This window comes from Monodelphis domestica, chromosome 7 (assembly GCF_027887165.1).
Source record: "Monodelphis domestica isolate mMonDom1 chromosome 7, mMonDom1.pri, whole genome shotgun sequence".
NCBI lineage: Eukaryota > Metazoa > Chordata > Mammalia > Didelphimorphia > Didelphidae > Monodelphis > Monodelphis domestica.
The window spans coordinates 7,362,781-7,378,796 of NC_077233.1; the positions used below are offsets into that span (position 1 = coordinate 7,362,781).

General features: G+C 37.9%; 1 long non-coding RNA gene across 1 annotated transcript; it reads right to left on the reverse strand.

The window, feature by feature from the left end:
• Positions 1-728: 728 nt before the first annotated feature.
• Positions 729-14,916, reverse strand: LOC103104604 (uncharacterized). The gene is made up of 3 exons (XR_470958.3): positions 14,797-14,916; positions 12,341-12,497; positions 729-1,074 (listed from the first exon to the last, which is right to left on the reverse strand). It is a non-coding gene; the product is annotated as an uncharacterized LOC103104604 (long non-coding RNA).
• Positions 14,917-16,016: the final 1,100 nt, after the last annotated feature.

The following is a 16,016-nucleotide window of genomic DNA, read 5'->3' on the forward strand; positions in this document are numbered from 1 at the left end:
GAGATCTAAGACTCAGTGCTTAAGAAATCTTAAAGTCTCAGGTTCTCAGATATGTTCTTTCTTTTACAAGTGAAATTAAAATCTCTAGGGGACAAAGAAGGGCCACCCCTCTTTCCCTCCAAAATAATCATTTTTTTCTGTCAATCTTGACAGATGGAGCAATGGGAAGAAAATTTTCCCCTTCAATGTTCCAAAGAATTTGCTCTCTGAGAAGCTTCTCCATAAGCATTCCTATCTTTCCCCCCCAAACATTCTGAAACCTAGCCACAAATGGTCAGTCTATCTATTCAGGATCAGCATAGTGATAAGATCAATATTGAAACTCAGGAAGATTTGGAGAGGCAACAGGGTGTAGCAGACGTGCTAGTATGGTGTCAGATGTCCTGAGTTTGAGTTCCATCTCTAAAACTTACTGTGTGATCATATATAAATAAGTCTCTTAATTTCTCTGAGTTTGCATTTCCTTATCTGTAGAACTCAGGGTTCTCAGATTTGGGCTCCCTATTTTAGAAAGAAATTATGAAGGAAATATTTTGTTAACTGAAAAGCTCTTCATCTGTATGTGTTCTGGCCACTTAAACTTTGTGAGCCTCAGTATAGTAATAATTCTCATTTCAGTATAGTAATAGTACCCATTTCACAGAGCTATTGGAATGAGTACATGAAAGAAGTGAAAATTTAACCCAGATGCCCAGTTCAGCACATTTAATTGAATTTAATTTTTTGGACTTATTATTTTATTGATAGTCTTATTTTACTTATTTTTAAAAAACAAAAAAATGTACAGAGCTTTAAGGTTTGCAAAGTATTTTGAATAAATTATCTTATTTGAACAATCACCAGCAATGCTTAATGAAATACTAAATTACTCATCCAGATGGGAGGATATTATATCCGACATAGGTTAATAACTCATAAGATAAGCAGTCTCTGATGTCCCAGTGCTGAGGTCTAGGAGTTCGTTGGGGTCTGTGTAGGATAAATCATGGTTACTGGCTCTTATTATGAAGAGGAGGCACATAGAGATTCCACCATTCTGGGTCTGAATCATGATTTCCTAAATTCCTTCTGAATCTGAAAAAAAATGAAAAGAATGCTGGCAAGACATCTCATGATTAGAGGAAAGAGAGACAGCTTTGCCTTATTTTCATATGTAGCTATTTCATTGAATTATGAATTAGGGGATGGAATCCCTGAAGTGGGACTTTTCTGCTCAACCTATCAGGCTTTTATGAAGCACCCACTCTATTTCAGGTGCTGTCCTAGGTGCTGAGATACTACATCTGTTGGGATTTTACAGCCATCCAAACCTTCCATCCCTCAGCTCCTGAGCTTTCAGCTTGACATTTTCTCTGGCTGTTCCCAGTTCCTGAAATGCTCTCCCCCTCATCTCTATCTCCTGGCTTCCCTGACTTCCTTCAAGTCCCAACTAAAATCCCACCTATTACAGGAAATCTTTCCCAACCCATCTAATTCTAGTACCTTTCCTCTGTTCATTATTTCCTAATCATTCTGTATACAGTCTGTGCATATTTGTTTGCATGTTGTCTTCCCCATTCCATTGTGAGCTTGTCAAGGGCAGAGACTATCTTTTGCCTCATTTTGCCTCCTCATTATGTAGCACAATGCCTGGCACATAGTAGACACTTAATGAATGTTAATCAATTGATTATTAGGAGTGCACATTAAAAATATGATTAAGGTTCTGCCTTTAAATAGCTCACAGTCAATGAGAGATGATGACAAATATCCATTAAAAATGCAAAGTAAATACAAGTAATTTTGGAGAGAGGAGAACTTATAGGAGGAGATGAAAGAGAATGGTAACAGATGGATAGGAATGGATTGATTATGATCTGTGTCCTTGGAACAACCCCCAAAATTGATAATGCCCCAGATCTATTTAAATATAAGGGTCGAGGCCACCAGCAATGGAAGGGGATAGGGTCAGAAAAACCTTCTGATAGATGGCATTCCATGCCATTGAACTGAGCTACAATCTTTCAAAAACATAGATTGGTTTCCAATATCTAAAATTTCCTATGGATTAGGAAGGAGATTCATTCTAAATAAAGACTTTTTTCCTCCCAGTGAGGCTTTTGACTCTATTACTAAGGACTGCCAGGTGTCTGGTTTGCATTTTCATTTCCTTAAAACTACTTCTTCCTTCTCAGCATAGGATGGGGTTCCCAGTTCAGAATGGCTTTTTCTTTCAGGATGGCATCTCCCTGAGAGGGAAAGAAGGGAAGCACTTAAGTAACACTTAGTGGCTCTGCCTTCCTAGACCAAAGCCATCAGAGTCTTGGGGTCTGCTCAGCCATTCTGTCCTTCTGAAATCAGGAACTGCCCTGGGGTAAACATACATGTTTCCATATTGGGAGGACCAATTCCTGAGGGACTTTGGGAAGACAAAAGGCAGGAGGAAGGGCAGCCCATTTCTCTGAAGAGGAGAGAATTGATACCTTCCATAGAGTGGAAAGTGCAATGCAAGAGGCAGCCCCTCTGGGAGGTGAGGCTGTGATTAGAGAGAGCTTGAGAAGCACTCAGCTCCCCAAGGAGAGCACTTTGGGCAGATGGAACCTGGGACTACTTAGGGGGTTGAGAATTTATCAGTCTGGATGAAAAAAACAGTCCTCTCAATGTTCTGAGATGGGTTGTTTACCCTAGTTCTTCCAACAGTGATTAAAGTCAGATTTTACAATCCAGGTAACCTTCTGGCTGGGGCTTTCCATTGAACTTAGAACTTGAGAATTGGGGGTCAAATCCAACTTAACCTCAAGAAATTGTTAATATGGTCTCCTGGGATTATAATGCTGGAAAGGGCCTAGAGAGCTGACCCAAGTCTATTTCTTATTGTAAGTAATTTGGACCATCCCAAATAGATAAGAATCTATTTTATTTTTTTAAGCATTGAGATGATTTCCAAACATGCATACTCTCTCTCTCCCTTCCTGCCTCCTTCTTTCTCTCTCTCTTGTGTCCCCAGAACCTACCCCCATGTCTAGCACATCATGGTTCTTTAACAAATCTCTGCTGTTTGGTATATTTTATACACCTCTAGTGCTCAGTAGGAAGGACACTGCCTTTGGAGCCAATGGCCTAGGGCCAATTCTCAGTTCTACTGTCTAGGGTGATCATGGTCAAGTAATTTCTCTTCTTTGGGCTTCAGTTTTATTCTTTGTGAAATAAGAGTTGGACTGATCTCTAAGTCCCTTCCAGTTCTAATTCTATTGTCCTTTGCTCTTAAGCTTCCAGTGAATGAAAGTTCTGTCACATACCAGGATGTCTCTTATCAGTGAACTTTTCTTGAGGATACTGTACTTTTTATTCATTTTCTATACCATGAAAAAATAAGAAAAGAATCCTTTCACTGTATCAAGTGTTTGTAACTATGTACACGAACTACCTCCATGGGACAGCTAGGTAGCACAGTGGATAGAGTTCCAGGCTTGGAACCAAGAGGACCTAGGTTCAAATTTAGCCTCAGACATTGCCTAGCTTTGTGATCTTGGACAAGTCACTTAACCCTGATTGCCTAGCCCTCACTGCTCTTCTGTCTTATATACTAGACCAAAAGGTGTAAGGGTTTAAAAACAAAAACAAAAAATCCAAAATAGATCTAACATTTAGATAGCTCAGTAGATCAAAAGTTTGGCCTGGGGATAGGAGGTCCTGTGTTCAAATCTTGCCTCAGATACTTCCTAGCTGTGTGATCCTGGGCAATTCATTTAACCGCCATTGCTTAGTCCTTACCACTCTTCTGCCTTGGAACCAATACACAATATTGATTCTAAAACAACAAGTAAGGTTTTTTTTAAAAGGTATTGATAATTGAGTGTGATGGAGCAAAATCTTTTAGTGGGTTGCTGCAGGTTCAGAGAATTTAAGTGATTTAGTCAGATTCAAAGAGATAGCAAGTAGAAGCAGCAGGATTTGAGCCCAGGTCTTGTTAACTCTAGATCAGTATTCTAAAACTTAGGGAGATTATCTAACTTGCCCATAGTCACAAAGCTAGTAAGCCTCAGGGTGTGTATGAACCAAGATTTTCCTGACTCCAGGTTCAGCATTCTGTCCATGACACCAGGCTTCCTCTCTGTCTGTCCTCTTTCAAATGGCCTCCAAAAGCAATTTGCAAATACTAATACACTATTGATATTTTGAAGTGTGCATTTCTGATAGCATACCTCTAGAAATATGTCAGAAAGGAGAGATTGCTTCAAGGTTAAGCTTCACAGAGGCACTGACACCAATGGAAAACATGCTCTCCCCAAACAACTCTTTGACAGTCTATGATAAAGGGAATTCTTTGCAGAAGTTTCTCTAAAATCACCAAAGATAGGAAACTCTTTGAACTCAGGTTCCTCTGACAATTTTCACTATATTTGATCAGATTTTTGTGTTTGTAAACTACAGTGGCTCAGGGGCAGAGTGACAGTGTCTTCTCAGCTCAAATGAATGTAAGAGGGGCCAGTGACAACCCAATGGGTCTTTGCTTTGTTGGCATCAGTCAGCGTCAGGGCTGAAGATGACAGAGAATCCTCTGGTCAAAACTTGTGGCCCTCCATGAGGCACCCACCAATCTCACCACTTGTAGCATGTCAGGATGTCATTCAGATATAATTTGTGGTAGTCTCAACTTGGTGAACAAGAAATAGAGAAAGCCAAGCATAGAGCATCATAGAAGTGCCATTGCAATGGAACCAAATGATTTCCTGGATCAGCAAAAGTCACAAAAACAGTTGTCTTCTAGGCAGAGAGAGGCAATATCAACAGCTGCCATGAGGCACCCTGCAAGTCATAGTTTTCTATGGATAAAATGAGATTGCTTCTCTTAATAAATTCTTAGATGCCTGCAATAGGTTAAATTTTTTCAATAACTGATGTACTCTCAGTTCTTCAATATATTTCTTGCCCTCTGATTTGGAGTTAGAGAGGGACAATGGCATAACAGGGGCAGGAGATAAGGGAATAGGTGTGTGTATATATATATATATACATATATATATATATATACGCCAGACCCGGTGATAAATGCTTTACAAATATCTTATTTGATTCTCAGAGCAACAGGTGCTATTATAATAGCATGACAGTTGAGGAAACTGAGGCAAACAGAGGTTAAATGTTTTGTCCAGGGTCACACACTTAGTAAGTGTTTGAGGCTAGATTCAAACTCAGGTATTTCTGAATCCATACGCAGTGCTCTATTTACTGTGCCAAGTAGGTGCTTCTCCTGTCTCTAGCTGCCTCTAATGGACAGAATGCTGGCTACAGACTCAGAAAGACCAGGGTTCAAATTCTTTCTGATACTTTTTAATCAGATACATCTAGTCAAGTCACTTAACCAACCAAGCCTCGTTTCCCCATTTTTAAAATTTTGGAAATCATGCCTGTTTTCAATCTATTCCATGGGGTTCTTACAAAACTCAAGTGAAAGCATGTACACAAAGTACTTTGCCAACTTGAAATCTTTGTCTAATAACAGTTACCAGTGTTAGAATGTGTGTCAATGTGTACACTAAATGCATCTTGGAGGAGTCCCTCCTGCTTCAGGTGGTGGGGAATTCAATGCAGAAACCTCCCCATCATAAAATACAGAACCAGCACTTAAAGCCACCACAAAACATAATAAACAAAGGACTCTGGCAACGTACAAAACTGGGCTCAAGATCCTGTGAGATCATCTTCTCTATCTCTGAGCAGACAAAAATTGTCCTCATATGTTGGCACTTGGCAGTGACCAACATGAACTATTGTGCCCAATTTCTCTTCCCAGCTATCTTCTTTCCCTTCAAGGAGAGAGCTTATAATAGCGAACTTTTTATGAAACTAGCTTTTAGGATGCCAATTATCACCACTAGTGTTTAATATTTTACTAGAAAGGCTAGCAGTAGCAATTAGAGAAGATAAAGAAATTGATTAAAGTAAGCACTGAAGAAACTAAACTATCACTCTTTGCAGATAATATGATAGCATACTTAGAAAATCCTAGAAAATCAACTAAAAAAATCTAGCTGAAATAATGACTTTAGCAAAGTTGCAGGATATAAAATAAACCCACATAAATCATCAGCATTTCTATATATTTTCAACAAAGCCAAGCAGCAAGAGTTAGAAAGAGAAGTTCCATTTAAGATGATTCTAGACAATATAAAATATTTGGGAATCTGTTTGCCAAGAAAAATGCAGGAATTATATTAACACAATTACAAAACCCTTTTCACCCAAATAAGGTTAGATCCAAACAATTGGAAAAACATCAATAGGTCATGGGTAGGCTGAGCTAATATAATGAAAATGACAATCCTACCTAAATTAATGTACTTATTCAGTCACATACCAATCAAACTACCCAATTTTATATAACTAGAAAAAATAATAAAATTCATCTGGAAGAACAAAAGATTAAGAATATCAAGTGAACTAATGAAAAACTATGTGAAGGATGGTGGCCCAGTAGTACTGGATATTAAACTGTACTAGAAAGCAATAACTATCAAAATAATCTGGTACTGGCTAAGAAATAGAAAGGTGGATCAATGGAATAGATTAGGGATAAATGGCTTCAGCAATCCAGTATTTGATAAACCCAAAGATCCCACTTTTGGAACAAGAACTCACTATCTGATTAAAAAAAAAACTTCTGGGAGAATTGGATAACAGTATGGTAAAAATTAGATTTAGATCAATATCTCACCCCTTATACCAAGATAAGGTCGAAATGGATATATGATCTAAACATAAAGAATGATATTATAAGTAAGTTAAGGGAACAAAGAATAGTCTACCTGTCAGATCTATGGATAAGGAAAGAATTTATGACCAAATAAGAGATAGAGAACATTATAAGATATAAAGTAAATAATTTTGATTATATTAAATTAAAAAGGTTTCATACAAACAAAACCAATGCAACCAAGATTAGAAGAGGAACAGCAAACTGAGGGGGGGGGATTTATAACAAATTTCTCTGATAAAGTTCTCATTTTTCAAATATATAAAGAACTAAGTCAGATTTATAAGAATCCAAGCCATTATTGAATTGATAAATGGTCAAAAGATACGAAGAGGCAGTTTTTAAATGAAAACTAAAAGCTATTAATAATCATATGAAAAAAAGGTTCTAAATAACTCTTGATTAGAGAAATGTAAATTAAAACAACTCTGAGGTAGTACCACTTACCTATTAGATTGGTCAATATGACAGTACAGAAAAATGATAAATGTTGGAAGAGATATGGCAAAATTGGTATACTAATGCATTGTTGGTGGAGTTGCAAATTGATCCAATCATTCTGAGAGTGATTAAATAACTCGTCAAAAGTTATGTAGATAGTACATTTCTGAGGCAGAATTCAAACACAATTCTCCCTTACCCCAAATCCATTGCTCTAACCATTCCTCTATCTAGATGCGGGTTTTTATTTACTGTAAATATGCTTAATAAATGCTTGTTCATTCCATTTAGATACCATGTACAGTATTTAAACCATACATATAATATATGTATGTACATATATACATACATCTACATACATACATAAACACACTATGAGGATCAGAGCGAGCTGAAACATAATCTCAATGAGGAACCTCAAAACAAAACAGGAATATATGATGTCATCAAAGAACTGAATGGCAGAAAGAGAAGATGGGGTGGGGTGGGGGGCAAAGAAAGCAGACTTAAAAGAACAATGTGTGTAATTACTGTTGTGGTTACTCAGTCATTTCAATCATGTCTGACTCTTTGTGCCCCATTTGGGACTGTCTTGACAAAGAGATTGGAGTGGTTTATCATTTCCTTCTCAACCTCATTTTATAGATGAGGAAACCGAGGCAAAAGGGTTAAGTGATTTGCCAAAGGTCACATAGTTAATAAGTGTCTGAGACTGGATTTGAACTTGGGAAGATGAATCTTCCTAACTCCAAGTCTAGCATTCTAGTCGTTGAGCCATCGAACTGCTTGCTATGACTATAACAGTGTAAATAAATTGAGCAAGGCAAAAGGGACAAAACTGATTAATTTCAATGGTCAGTTGTGCTATTGGACTATTAGAGTTAAAAGGCACATAGAGCTCCTTTCTGTTAATAGTTCAAAATCTTTTTTTTTTGGGGGGGGGAGGGAGGAATGTGCTTTTCTAAAGAATGGAGTTGTTGGGTTATTTGTTGTTATTTGTACCTGTTGTACCAATACAAAATATGTCGATAAATTTAAATTTTTTAAAAGATATTATAGATTGTGAAGAATTGATCATGTCTGCTATGTCTGTAATATGATCTCTCCTTACTCTCACCCCTACTTCCTCCAAGGCTTAGCTCAAGCTTCTTTCTTCATGTAGTTTTGACTGATCTGATCTCCTAGTTGTTTCTGCCTCCCCTCAAATTACAATCTATACACCTGAATATATTGTGTTATGTACATTTGCAAATGTGTTGTTTTTCTGATAGAAAGTTAGCTTCCTGAGGGGCAGGGACTGGTTTATTGATTTTCCTATCCCCAGCTTTGAGCACACTATTTGCCACATTGATCAACCTCCAAATTCCTTGTATGTTCCCAAGAATCGATTTCTCTTCTTTGGAAATTCCACAATCCTTAGATGATCACATCTTTCCCTCATGATATACTTCTGCTTAAGTACTAGCTTTCAAAATAAACAACTTTCTTATGCATTTGTTTTTCTCTTTTGTTTAGTTATTAGCTTTATAATAGCTGATATTTCCAATATTTTCCCCTGCATATAGTTTCAATGTGTGAATTAATGCAATGGATAGAGTGCTGAGTCTAGAGTCAGGAAGATCTGAGTTCAAATTCAGTCTCAGACATTTACTAGCTTTGTGACCCTGGACAAGTAAGTAAATTTTTGTCTGCTTCAGTTTAGTGAACAGTAAAATGAGAATAATAATAGCACAGTGAAGAAGAAAAAATTATATTGGGCCAAAGCATTAACAGTACTTGGCCCATAGGAGGCACTAGAGAAATGCATTTTTGGTTCTGCTTCCCTTCAGACACTCCTTTTGTTGAGTTCAGAGGGAATATGCTCATTAATAAGAGATCACAATAAAGCATTCCTATGCAGATTTTCTAAATTCTTTCCTCTCTGAAGTCCTGGGAGGCAAGCAGTCCAAGTATTTTTATTCCCACTTGATAGAGAGTGATCAAGAAAACTCCCAAGAAGTGAAGGCGACTATGAAGGATGTGGCCCTTGAGGCACAGCTGGACTTAGTGTAGAGCCTTTCATGGCAAGCTTGGTACACAACTGAGGTAACAGATTGCCCTCCCATTTTTTAACATTGTTTCTATGGATAGAAAAATGCATTCTAAATTCCAAATGGCCATATTTGGGGACAAAGCTTTAAGAATTTATTGTTTTTTCTACGTATGTATATGTGTGAGAGAGAGAGAGACAAGAGCACAAAGACAGAGCCAGAGCCAGACAGAAAAGATAGAGACAGAGGGAAAGACACACAGAGAAACAGAGAAACAGAGACACAGAACTTCAGAGACAGAGATACACACTAATCATAGGTACCAAGTGAATAAGATCATAGAATCAGAGTAGCCTCTGGTTAACCTGGATCTGTGCTGGTGAACCTATGGCACATGTGCCAGAGAGGGCACACGGAGCCCTCTGTGGGCATGAACACCTTCACCTGCCAGAGTTCATTACTAGAAAGCCAGAGGGACTCTGCAGGCCAAGCTGCTTCCTTCCCCCTCTTCACTGTATCTGAGGACAATTTTTCACTTCACTCGCCCCTCTGCCCAGCAGCCCAATGGAAGTGCTTCTTCCCTGTCTTATCTGGGGTAAGAGGGTGGGGGTCATTTGGTCTCTGGGAGGGTAGGACATGGTACTCAGTTTCTAAAAGGGTCACCATCACTGACCTGGATCCTAAATGTAGATGGAAACTTAATCATCTTGTCCGACTCCCTATCATATTTTGAGACAAGAAAACTAGAACCTAGGGTGGAAACAATTTGCTCCAAAGTAGTCAGGATTTGAACCATTTACTCCAATGATTTTGCTGTTTCCTAATAGGCTTTTTGGAAAATGGGACCCAGGAATCAAGTCCCTCTTTTTCAATGATAACACTTTTGCATTTGAATGGAACTGGGGCATGTGAAGGGATAAACTTCTGGGACTAAAAATATTTTTTGGAATTGGACACATGGCAGAGAAGAACCTCTGTTGCCCAGATGATGTGCAGGCCAAACGGCAGAATGAGATGAAGTATTTTGTTTCCAAATTCTGATTGGAAATGAAAGCTTCTCAATAAAATAACAAGTTTACCTGGCAGAGCTAAACACCTGCATTCAGAGTCAATTGAATTCATGGCCCAAGTTTAAAATAGGAAAAATTAGTTTTGTGTTTTTTCTTGAGAAAGATACGCAAGAAGTTCTGTAAGTGAAATGCACTTTTTAAAGCTGTTTAGTCTATGTCTGGAGAGACTGAGAACAGATGTTCTTTGAGCTCTGTATTAGTGAGACACAGTTTGAATAAAAAATCTCTAGAATTGCTCAATTCTATCACCCAAAGAACCTTTGGAATACAGCTCATGCTTGAGGCAGGAACTTCCTGACACGATTATTGTTGCTCTGTGAGGAGAAAGTAGATAAGAGTGCTATACGTGGAACCACAAAGACCTGGGTTGGAAACATGACTCAGATTTTGTTGCTGTTGTTGCACTGCCACTTTTTGGTCATTTCCAACTCTTTCTGACCCCATTTAGGGTTTTCTTGGCAAAGATACTGGAGGGGTTTGCCATTTCCTTCTCCAGTTTATTTTATAGATGAGAAAAATGAGGCAAACAGGATTAAGTGACTTGTCCAGGGTCACACAGTATGTGATAAGACCAGATTTGAGCTGAGAAAGATGAGTCCAGTGCTCTATCCACTGAATGACCTAGCTTCTTGATTATGTGACTCTGGACAAGTCATTTAATTTTTCTCAGCCTCGGATTTTTCATTTGTAAAATGTGAGATTATAAAGGGCATCTATTTCACAGGGTTGTTGTGTGGATTAAAGAATATATTATATTTGTAATGCACTTTTCAAACCTTAAGGCAAACTATAAATGCCAGCTATTACTACTGTCACAATTATTTCAGTATTATTTACAGAAAAGACCAAAGACAAAGAAAGATGGGGGGCGGGTAGGGAATAACTACTGCCTATTCTCTTCACCATTAATTGAATATTTATCAGGTATCCACTGTGTCCAAAGCACTGTGCTGGTTCCTGGGGCAGATACAAAGTGCAGGTAACTTTTGATCCTACCTTCATATGAGCTTGGAATTCATATGTTTATTTTTTAATTTTGGCATTGACTTATACAAATTTGGAGAATAGGATTTTATAAGCTCAAAAGATACTATCTTTCACACATTTAAATTAAAAACTCCATTGTATTACTAATTTTTTTAGCAAAACAATAATCTTCCTACTAGCTCCCTTTTTGTAGTATTTCTTAGTTATTATCTCATTTACTAGACAGTATAGTATAGCAGAAAGAGTGCTGAACTTGAAATGAAAGGATTGAATCTGAATTCAAATTTGGCTTCTTAATATTTTAACTGCCTTGGATAAGTCATTTGCCTACTTTTGGCCTTCATTTCTTCCTATACAAAAGGAGGGGGATGTTAAAGATCCCAGTTCTGCATCTGTCATTCTCAAAAAAAACTTTGTTTATATATACACATTATTATCCATATTTACAGAACAGAAAACACTGTCCGAGAAGAGATGAATGTCTTGCCCAGGGTCATACGTTTAAAAAGTATCTGAGGTGGGTTTCAGACTCCAATCTTCCTTTCTCAGTCTGGAGCACAGCACCCAGAGAAAGGGACCCAGGAGCTGTTAAAAGCTTATCTAATATGGCTCTTCATGAATGAAGAGGGCCCTGAGGAAGACCACCTAAGCCCTGGAAATATTATTCTAGGATTCTCCCCTTCCTCCCATCTTCTCATCTATTTCACAAATTTTACTTACAGGCATGCCTCCCTCTTTCTCTTCCTCCTTCCCTTTATTGAGCTTACCATTCCTGGTTCCAGGTAAGTGTGTGCGATCTTGGCGAGTGTGCCGATTCTTGTCATGGCAACATTAGTTTAGTGTCTTGGGAATAAAATGAATTGACATTTTTATATGACATGACAAATCCTTGGTGGATCCTTGGTTTTCCTCCCCTTCCATGGCAACGTCAGGGGAGAACTAACATTTGTTAAAGGAGCTCTCCTGGCTGTGAATCTCCTGTACAGGTCATGGGGTGGGGGGAGTGTATAGAGATGTGCCACCCTTATGTGAAGCATGAACTCAATGAAAAGCACTTGCTTCTGGGTCCTCCTTACCAGCCCTTTCTGCTTTAGGAGTCCTTTTCCAAGTAGGTGATGGAATATCAACCTCTGAATGGATATTTCCAAGTTTGAAGGCAAATTCACATGTCTTGTGAGTTCAAAACATCCATTGAGGGAGCAGCTGGGTGTCTCAGTGGACTGAGAGCCAGGTCTAGAGACAGGAGATCTTAGATTAAAATCTGACCTCAGACACTTCCCAGCTGTGTGACCCTGGGCAAGTCACTTGACCCCAATTGCCTAGCCCTTACCACTCTTCTGCCTTGGAGTCAATAATGACTCCAAGTATTGACTCCAAGACAGAAGGTAAGGATTTAAAAAACAAAAAGACATCCATTGACCTGAGATTCCATTATTTTTTAGATGATTGGCAACAGGAAAAGTTTCAGCACTAGAGAAGATGGCCACAGACTCTAAAATTTAGCTTTTTGTAAGGTAACAGGACAGAGAGAATCCTAGATTTATAGACCACAGAATCAGAAAATCTCAAAGCTGTAAGGGTCCTTGTACCATGAAGTTAAGTCAGAGTACTAGCCTCAGCTTTCTCTTGGCTCCTAGATAAGTGTGTTTTTCCTCTATATTATACTACTTTTATCTAAATCTTTTAACAAAAACAGTTATCTAGCCACACTTCTTTAAATCCCTAGTTCAAGATGTAGTGGTTAAGAATGGACTCAGAAAAAAACATGATTTTAAATCCTGACTTAGACACTTACTAGTTGTATGTCCCTGAACAAGTCAAATAATCTCTCTCAGACTCAGTTTCCTCATCTGTAAAGTAAGGCTAACAATAATAGCTACCTCACAAAATTGTGAAGAGGGTCAGAAGAAATAGTATTTTTATTTTTTAGTTGGATTAAAATGTTCTTTTTTTCTTTTTTAAAAAATTAATTAATTATTTAGAATATTTTTGGTTACATGATTCATATTCTTTCCCTCCCCTCTTCTCTCCTCCCTCCCAGAGCTGACAATCAATTCCACTTGGTTATACATTGTTAAAAACCTAGAAATAGTATTTTTAAAGTGATTTACACTCCTTAAAATGTTTTATAAAGGTAAGCTATTACTCTTTTTATTTTTTTTACAGTTTTAAATTTTTTCATTTACATCCATTCCATTTAATCTCATTAGATCTCATTCATCATTCTAATCTGCTGAGAGATTTTTTTTTATCAGGGACACTATCATATTCCATGCCATTGAAACTTTCCCATTTTGTGTAATTTATTGTGTAACTTATAAACTTGATAAGGATATATTCCATTGCCTTCATCCAAATCATGGGTAAAAATGTTCAACAGCATAGCACAAAGGAGAAATCCATAGGGCACTCCAGCAGGGACTTACTCCACACTGATCTTGACCTATTAATGACTTTTCTAAAGGTCCATTCATTGAACCACATTTAAGGACAGCCTTATCATCTTGCCTACATCTCAAAATCCCATTCACAAGAATGAAAGAAATGTTGGTGCACAAATTGGTGAAATTTCATGTTCTGTTCTAGTGATGCACTCAATAATGAAAATGAGGTTAGCGGATGACCATTTGTTTTTTATGGAAGGCATTTAAAAATAGAATGGGGGTGAGGAAATAATAATTTTACCCAGCATTCATATAATGCCTTAATATTTGCAAAGCACTTTACAAATATTGCCTCATTTGATCCTCACAATGACTTTGAGAAGTAGGTACTATTGTTATTCTCATTTTATAGATGAGGAAACTGAGGTAGACAGAGGTGAAAAGACTGGCCAGGTTCACACAGCTAGAAAGTAAGCTCCAAAAGCACTGGACCCTGGCCAAACCTCTACTGTACCCCTAGCTAGGTATTCAGTGGACAAAATAGAAGGAAAGAAAAAAGCAAAATACTGTCATGGGAGGAGCAGGGCTGAGGTAGTGATAGTGGTAGCAGGGATTTCAGCTTCCACAGGAATTGGGAAAGGTAGAGTTTGCTAGCCATAAGAGCCATAAGATTGTCATCCTTCCCTCTTGTAATGTTAGTTTTACTCAGTTTGAATGATTGTGTCTTTTCCCTTCCTAAATGTTCACAAACCCTTCCCTCAGTAAAATATTACAGAATTTTTCTAGATGTTGACCTCATGAGTTTGTGCCTTGCAGTATTTGTTGTTTTCTCTTTTTTAGAAGTCAAGATGGTATTTCCCCTGCCCTAGTCTTGAAGTGCTTACCCCATCCACTAAAGCCTTCCAAAGGTCCTTTGCAACTCAACAATCCTTCATTACCAGGTTGCTTTTTCTTTCAAGAACTTCAGTGTGTGATTTGTCTTGGTTCTTGATTGGAAACTTTGAGACCAGTTAAGCATTAGAACTACTGAAAAGTGCAAAGGGCTACTCTGGGAAATTCAGCATTAGCTACATTAACATTTTGATGGCTATTGAGGAGTTACTGTTATCAGGATAAGTTAAACTAGATACCCTAGAGGTTATTCTTACCTTTGAGATTTTCGGAGTCTGTCGGGTCATTTCATTCAGCTCATATAGTGGAGTTAAGTTCTCATGTAAAACATCCCAGTAAGTAGCCTTCCAGCTCCTGCTTATAGGCCTCTATATGGATTTCTCACTACCCCTACAGCTCATTTCATTGTAGATAGCACTAACTTTTACAAATCAATCAATCAATCAATCAATCAATCAGTGAAAAAGTAATTTGAATCACCTGTCATATGCCAGATGGCTTGTTAGGTACTGAGAATATAAAACCCCAAATGAAACAATCCTTCTCCTCAAGGATCTTCCCTTTAGCTTGGGAGACACATGTACCTAAAGGATAATGTGATTCTCACATACACACCAAATAAGTGCAAGGTTATTTTGTAGGCATGACACAAATAACTGTGGGAGATCAAAACATGTCAGGCCAAAGGGGGAACTGGGCTAAGTTTTGAAGAAAATGAGACACAAAGAGGCAGAGTTAAAGTAGGCATGTATTACAGTTACTATTTGGGTATTACTATTGAGTGTTGGACATGTGAGAAAACAGAAAAAGGTCAATTTGGCCGGAAAAGATGTGGGAAAGGAAGAACTGTGTAATGTGTAGTAGATTAGGAAGATTTTCTGGCAGTCATTTACAGGGTGAGTTGGAGAGAGAAGAGTCTGGATGATGGGAGGCAGATGAATGAGTGGTGTGATGATTCAGTCTGTAAAACAACATGTATTAAGTACCTACTTTATGTTAGGTGCTGTGTGCAGGAGAAAAATATGAAAAATGAAGATAATCCCTGCCCTCAAAGAGCTTACAATCTAATGAGGAAATACAACACAGAAAAGAAAGCTGAAAAACAATGGAAGGGGAAAGTGGGAGAAGGGGCAAAAGGTGGAGAAGCCAAAGAAATCCCAAATTACTTTAGGCAAAGAAGCAAAAATGAGCACAAGATGGGAAATTAAGAGATCTTAGAGTTGATGTCTCTCCTCTCTCCTCTCCTTAAATGGAAGTTGAGTTCATTATTCCTCCCCACAATCTGAGGGATGGAAGGTATTGATGAGGTATGATTAGTTGTGGTTGTTCAATCATTCAGTCATATCCAACTCTTTGAGATCCTATATGGATTTTTCTTGACAAAGATATTGGTTGATATGCTAGACTTGGTGACCATTAGGATCCCTTCTAACACTAAGATTTCATGATTCTATGACCATATATAATCATCCAATAT